Source organism: Ranitomeya imitator, chromosome 2 (genome assembly GCF_032444005.1).
Source record: "Ranitomeya imitator isolate aRanImi1 chromosome 2, aRanImi1.pri, whole genome shotgun sequence".
NCBI lineage: Eukaryota > Metazoa > Chordata > Amphibia > Anura > Dendrobatidae > Ranitomeya > Ranitomeya imitator.
The window spans coordinates 657,971,829-657,979,985 of NC_091283.1; positions in this window are offsets into that span (position 1 = coordinate 657,971,829).

Here is an 8,157-nt window from a genome sequence, read left to right on the forward strand (position 1 = left end):
GTTTTGAGTATTTTACTCGTTTGGAGCTGGTGGTGTGTGTCTGCTTTTATTGTTCTCAGATTATTGTGTCCTGAATGGGTGCGCGTTGAAATTCGGGCATGTGAAAATCCAGAGAAAATGGCCATGTCTGAATATATATCTATATAAATATATATATATATTAGTATATACAAAAAAAATAGAAAAGTGAACGTCATTTCGCCCACATAGGTTACCCTCGGGCACTGTGAGCGCCAAAAACTGTTGTAAAAATTTGAAGTTGTTTCCTTTTTTTTGAAAAGTGCCCCTCTTTCTGACTACTTGAAGATATAAGCTGGCTGCTAGAGCTTTTTGATTGGCTCTTGGATGCCATACAATTTTTGTATTCTGTATGTATTGAATACAATAAAAATGCACCATAGTCTGGTGAAATATTTGAGCTTTAGGAAGCAAATGATCAGTATAATTAAAGTATTGATTTATCACTTGCAAGATGCAAAGTTTTTTTTCCTTAGGTTTTTATTGCTATTCGATTTACTCTGCTATCTTAAAGAAACCCAGGCAAAGGTTTGTGCATGTTTTTTTTTCTTTTTCTTTTTTTTTTTTTTTTTTAAATAAAGCACCTACCAACATGAATCGCTGTGTTTTTGTCCGGTATCCCCAGAGTTCTCCCTATTTATGCCTATGTCTACAAGAGAACAAGCTGGTGATTGGCAAGTTAAAGAGGACCTTTCACTGGATTCTTTTCTTTCTGGGCTTGATCACAGAAGCGTTTAATACAGACCTGCGCTGTCAGAGGACCGGATCGCGCGCTGACCAATGTCATTCGATAGGGATTTTCATGTGGCAATCCATGTGAAAGAAAAATGGCACCATGCACTATTCTCTTCCATCGTCTTTGGGTGCAGAGAATAATCAGATTCCATATAGATCATCTGTGTAGCATCGGATTTTCATGGATACATTTTCATTATTAACCAAGGAAATTGCATTTATTCATGTACAGTTTATACTGTTGATGTATAAAAGCAGATGGATCATGGGCGTAAAAACGGACACACGGATGACCATGTGGATGAATATTGTGGCAAGTATTCTGGATGGAAATCTAACAATTTTTCTTTTCATACGCTTTTCTGACATTGGCCTTAATCCGAGTGCCTCCTTCAATTTCAACTGATTCAGGAACAGGTTTTTTGTCTTTTCTGTGCGTCTCTGTCCAAATGTATGCCACTTCGGAAATAAAGGAGAAAGTAAACTTCTGTGGTATATGCCCAGTTGGCTGAAGGGAAAATTTGCATCACTATTACTTTGGATCCGGGAAGTGGGTGGGACAGGAAATAAAACGACATACTCTTAGAATCTGTGCACCAGCACAACTAGAGGACGTGGTCTGGTTGAAATAAAAAAAATCCAGTGACTGGTCCTCTATAAAACTCACTTAGCAAGAAAGATAGAACATGACCTGGAAATGTTCCAAGACTCTGATTTTCTGAAACTGAGCTTCAAATTCTCTGTATAGCCATAGAATCTAATTAAACTGTGCTGACTGCATCCTGTATTACTACTGAGCAGTACACTATACAGGTCCTTCTCAAAAAATTAGCATATAGTGTTAAATTTCATTATTTACCATAATGTAATGATTACAATTAAACTTTCATATATTATAGATTCATTATCCACCAACTGAAATTTGTCAGGTCTTTTATTGTTTTAATACTGATGATTTTGGCATACAACTCCTGATAACCCAAAAAACCTGTCTCAATAAATTAGCATATTTCACCCATCCAATCAAATAAAAGTGTTTTTTAATAACAAACAAAAAAACCATCAAATAATAATGTTCAGTTATGCACTCAATACTTGGTCGGGAATCCTTTGGCAGAAATGACTGCTTCAATGCGGCGTGGCATGGAGGCAATCAGCCTGTGACACTGCTGAGATGTTATGGAGGCCCAGGATGCTTCAATAGCGGCCTTAAGCTCATCCAGAGTGTTGGGTCTTGCGTCTCTCAACTTTCTCTTCACAATATCCCACAGATTCTCTATGGGGTTCAGGTCAGGAGAGTTGGCAGGCCAATTGAGCACAGTAATACCATGGTCAGTAAACCATTTACCAGTGGTTTTGGCACTGTGAGCAGGTGCCAGGTCGTGCTGAAAAATGAAATCTTCATCTCCATAAAGCATTTCAGCCGATGGAAGCATGAAGTGCTCCAAAATCTCCTGATAGCTAGCTGCATTGACCCTGCCCTTGATGAAACACAGTGGACCAACACCAGCAGCTGACATGGCACCCCACACCATCACTGACTGTGGGTACTTGACACTGGACATTTTGGCATTTCCTTCTCCCCAGTCTTCCTCCAGACTCTGGCACCTTGATTTCCGAATGACATGCAAAATTTGCTTTCATCAGAAAAAAGTACTTGGGACCACTTAGCAACAGTCCAGTGCTGCTTCTCTGTAGCCCAGGTCAGGCGCCTCTGCCGCTGTTTATGGTTCAAAAGTGGCTTTACCTGGGGAATGCGGCACCTGTAGCCCATTTCCTGCACACGCCTGTGCACGGTGGCTCTGGATGTTTCCACACCAGACTCAGTCCACTGCTTCCTCAGGTTCCCCAAGGTCTGGAATCGGTCCTTCTCCACAATCTTCCTCAGGGTCCGGTCTCCTCTTCTCGTTGTACAGCGTTTTCTGCCACATTGTTTCCTTCCAACAGACTTACCATTGAGGTGCCTTGATACAGCACTCTGGGAACAGCCTATTTGTTGAGAAATTTCTTTCTGGGTCTTACCCTCTTGCTTGAGGGTGTCAATGATGGCCTTCTTGACATCTGTCAGGTCGCTAGTCTTACCCATGATGGGGGTTTTGAGTAATGAACCAGGCAGGGAGTTTATAAAAGCCTCAGGTACCTTTTGCATGTGTTTAGAGTTAATTAGTTGATTCAGAAGATTAGGGTAATAGGTCGTTTAGAGAACCTTTTCTTGATATGCTAATTTATTGAGACAGGTTTTTTGGGTTATCAGGAGTTGTATGCCAAAATCATCAGTATTAAAACAATAAAAGACCTGACAAATTTCAGTTGGTGGATAATGAATCTATAATATATGAAAGTTTAATTGTAATCATTACATTATGGTAAATAATGAAATTTAACACTATATGCTAATTTTTTTAGAAGGACCTGTAGACCAGAGCTGGGCAAAGTGCGGCCCGCGAGCCACATCCGGCCCTTTGGCTGTCTCACTCCAGCCGTGTGGCTGGAAAGCAGAGGGCCACGCTGTGCCCGCCCGCTCGCTGTCTCCATCTGTGCTGACTGCGTTGATGGAGGAGGGGCCTTCGGCCACTTCCTCCACCAATTAGCGTGGGAAACAGCTGACGGGATGACATTATTTCAGCTGTGTACTGCGGAGAGTCAGAAAGAAGCAGAGCGCCGGGGAATGGGACTGAGATGAGTATAAGGGGATGTATGGGGGTGTCGTGCAGCACACGGGGAGGCTATGGGAGTGTTGTGTAACATGTGGAAGTTATGGGGTTGACATGCTACACAAGGGGATGCTATGGGGGTGTCGTGCAGCACATGGGGATGCTATGGGGATCTCGTAAAGAACACGGGGATGCTATGGGGGCATCATGCAACACAACGAGGCTATGGGGGCGTCGTGCAGCACACGAGGAGGCTATGGGGGCGTCGTGCAGCACACGAGGAGGCTATGGGGGTGTCGTGCAGCACATGGGGATCTCGTGCAGAACACGGGGATGCTATGGGGGCATCGTGCAACACACGAGGCTATGGGGGCGTCGTGCAGCACACGAGAAGGCTATGGGGGCATCGTGCAGCACACGAGGAGGCTATGGGGGGTGTCGTGCAGCACACGAGGAGGCTATGGGGGGTGTCGTGCAGCACACGAGGCTATGGGGGTGTCGTACAGCACACGAGGAGGCTATGGGGGCATCGTGCAGCACACGAGGCTGTGGGGGGTGTCGTGCAGCACACGAGGAGGCTATGGGGGGTGTCGTGCAGCACACGAGGCTATGGGGGTGTCGTACAGCACACGAGGAGGCTATGGGGGCATCGTGCAGCACACGAGGCTATGGGGGTGTCGTGCAGCACACGAGGAGGCTATGGGGGTGTCGTGCAGCACACGGGGAGGCTACGGAGTTGACATGCTACACAAGGGGATGCTATGGGGATGTGCAGCACATAGGGAGGTTATGGGGGTGTTGTGCAAAACATGGGGATGTATGGGGGTGTCGTGCAGCACACGGGGAGGCTATGGGGATCTCGTGCAGAACATGGGGAGGCTATGGGGATGTCGTGCAGAACACGGGGATGCTATGGGGGCGTCGTGCAGCACACGAGGAGGCTATGGGGTATCGTGCAGCACACGAGGATATGGGGGCGTCGTGCAGCACACGAGGAGGCTATGGGGTTGACATGCTACACAAGGGGATGCTATGGGGATGTGCAGCACATGGGGAGGCTATGGGGGTGTTGTGCAGAACATGGGGAGGCTATGGGGTGTTGTGCAGAACATGTGGGAAGCTATGGTGTTGACATGCTACACAAAGGGATGCTATGGAGGTGTCGTGCAGCACATGGGGAGGCTATGGGGGTGTCGTGCGGAACACGGGGAGGCTATGGGGGTGTTGTGCAGAACATGGGGAGGCTATGGGGTTGACATGCTACACAAGGGGATGCTATGGAGGTGTCGTGCAGCACATGGGGAGGCTATGGGGGTGTTGTGCAAAACATGGGGGTGTCGTGCAGCACACGGGGAGGATATGGGGGTGTCTTGCAGCACACGGGGAGGCTATGGGGGTGTTGTGCAAAACATGGGGATGTATGGGGGTGTTGTGCAGCACACAGGAAGGCTATGGGGGTGTCGTGCAGAACACGGGGAGGCTATGGGGGTGTCGTGCAGAACATGGGGATGCTATGGGGGTGTCGTGCAGCACACGGGGAGGCTATGGGGGTGTTATGCGGGACATGGGGAGGCTATGGGGATGTCGTGCAGCACATGGGGAGGCTATGGGGTGTCATGCAAAACATGGGGATGCTATGGGGGTGTCGTGCAGAACATGGGGATGCTATGGGGGAGTCGTGCAGCACACGGGGAGGCTATGGGGTGTCATGCAAAACATGAGGATGCTATGGGGGTGTCGTGCAGAACATGGGGATGCTATGGGGGAGTCGTGCAGCACACGGGGAGGCTATGGGGTGTCATGCAAAACATGGGGATGCTATGGGGGAGTCGTGCAGAACATGGGGATGCTATGGGGGAGTCGTGCAGCACACGGGGAAGCTATGGGGTGTCATGCAAAACATGGGGAAGCTATGGGGGTGTCGTGCAGAACATGGGGAGGCTATGCGGGTGTCGTGCAGCACACGGGGAGGCTATGGGGGTGTTATGCGGGACATGGGGATGTATGGGGATGTCGTGCAGCACATGGGGAGGCTATGGGGTGTCATGCAAAACATGGGGATGCTATGGGGGTGTCGTGCAGAACATGGGGAGGCTATGCGGGTGTCGTGCAGCACACGGGGAGGCTATGGGGGTGTTGTGTGTATTGTGGAGGTTATAGGGTTGACATGCTACACAATGGGATGCTATGGGGATCTCGTGCAGAACATGGGGAGGCTATGGGGGCGTTGTGCAGAACACGGGGATGCTATGGGGGCATCATGCAGCACATGAGGAGGCTATGGGAGCGTCGTGCAGCACACGAGGCTATGGGGGTGTCGTGCAGCACACGGGGAGGCTATGGGGTTGTTGTGCTGAACACGGGGAGGCTATCGGGTTGACATGCTACACAAGAGGATGCTATGGGGATGTGCAGCACATGGGGAGGCTATGGGGGTGTTGTGCAGAACATGGGGAGGCTATGGGGTGTTGTGCAGAACATGGGGAGGCTATGGGGTTGACATGCTACACAAAGGGATGCTATGGTGGTGTCGTGCAGCACATGAGGCTATGGGGGTGTTGTGCAAAACATGGGGATGTATGGGGGTGTTGTGCAGAACACGGGGAGGCTATGGGGGTGTCGTGCAGAACATTGGGATGCTATGGGGGTGTCGTGCAGCACATGGGGAGGCTATGGGGGTGTTGTGTAAAACATGGGGGTGTCGTGCAGCACACGGGGAGGCTATGGGGTGTCTTGCAGAACATGGGGATGCTATGGGGTTGTCATGCAACACATGGGGTGGCTATGGGGGTGTTGTGCGGGTCATGGGAAGGCTATGGGGTTGACATGCTACACAAGGGGATGCTATGGGGGTGTTGGGCAGAACATGGGGATGCTATGAGGGTGTCGTGCAAAACATGGCGATGCTATGGGGGTGCCGTGCAGCACACAGGGAGGCTACGGGGGTGTTGTTCACAACTTGGGGATGTTATGGGGTTGACATGCTACACAAGGGAATGCTATGCGGGTGTCGTACAGCACACGGGGAGGCTATGGGGGTGTTGTGTGTAACATGGAGGTTATGGGGTTGACATGCTACACAAGGGGATGCTATGGGGGTGTCGTGCAGCACATGAGGAGGCTATGGGGGTGTCGTGCAGCACACGAGGCTATGGGGGTGTTGTGCAGCACACGGGGAGGCAATGGGGTTGACCTGCTACACAAGGGGATGCTATGGGGATGTGCAGCACATGGGGAGGCTATGGGGGTGTTGTGCAGAACATGGGGAGGCTATGGGGTTGACATGCTACACAAGGGGATGCTATGGAGGTGTCATGCAGCACACGGGGAAGCTATGGGGGTGTTGTGCAGAACATGGGGATGCTATGGGGGTGTCGTGCAGCACATGAGGAAGCTATGGGGGCGTTGTGCAAAACATGGGGATCTATGGGGGTGTCGTGCAGCACACAGGAAGGCTATGGGGGTGTCGTGCGGAACACGGGGAGGCTATGTGGGTGTCATGCAGAACATGGGGATGGTATGGGGGTGTCGTGTAGCACATAGGGAGGCTATGGGGGTGTTGTGCAAAACATGGGGATGTATGGGGGTGTCGTGCAGCACACGGGGAGGCTATGGGGGTGTTGTGCGGAACACGGGGAGGCTATGGGGGTGTCGTGCAGAACATTGGGATGCTATGGGGGTGTCGTGCAGCACATGGGGAGGCTATGGGGGTGTTGTGGAAAACATGGGGATGTATGGGAGTGTCGTGCAGCACACGGGAAGGCTATGGGGGTGTCTTGCAGAACATGGGGATGCTAAGGGGGTGTTGTGCAGCACATGGGGAGGCTATGGGGGTGTTGTACGGGACATGGGGAGGCTATGGGGATGTTGTGCAGCACATGGGGAGGCTATGGGGTGTCATGCAAAACATGGGGATGCTAAGGGGGTGTCTTGCAGCACACGGGGAGGCTATGGGGGTGTTATGCGGGACATGGAGAGGCAATGGGGGTGTCGTGCAGCACATGGGGAGGCTATGGGGGCATTGTGCAAAACATGGAGATGTATGGGGGTGTCGTGCAGCACACAGGAAGGCTATGTGGGTGTCGTGCAGAACATGGGGATGCTATGGGGGTGTCGTGCAGCACACGGGGAGGCTATGGGGGTGTTATGCGGGACATGGGGAGGCTATGGGGATGTCGTGCAGCACATGGGGAGGCTATGGGGTGTCATGCAAAACATGGGGATGCTATAGGGGCGTCGTGCAGCACAGGGGGAGGCTATGGGGTGTCGTGCAGGACATGGGGATGCTATGGGGTTGTCGTGCAGCACATGGGGTGGCTATGGGGGTGTTGTACGGGTCCTGGGAAGGCTATGGGGTTGACATGCTACACAAGGGGATGATATGGGGGTGTCGTGCAGAACATGGGGATGCTATGGGGGTGTCGTGCAGCACACAGGAAGGCTATGGGGGTGTCGTGCGGAACATGGGGAGGCTATGTGGGTGTCTTGCAGAACATGGGGATGCTATGGGAGTGTCTTGCAGCACACGGGGAGGCTATGAGGGTGTTATGCGGGACATGGAGAGGCAATGGGGGTGTCGTGCAGCACATGGGGAGGCTATGGGGGCATTGTGCAAAACATGGAGATGTATGGGGGTGTCGTGCAGCACACAGGAAGGCTATGTGGGTGTCGTGCAGAACATGGGGATGCTATGGGGGTGTCGTGCAGCACACGGGGAGGCTATGGGGGTGTTATGCGGGACACGGGGAGG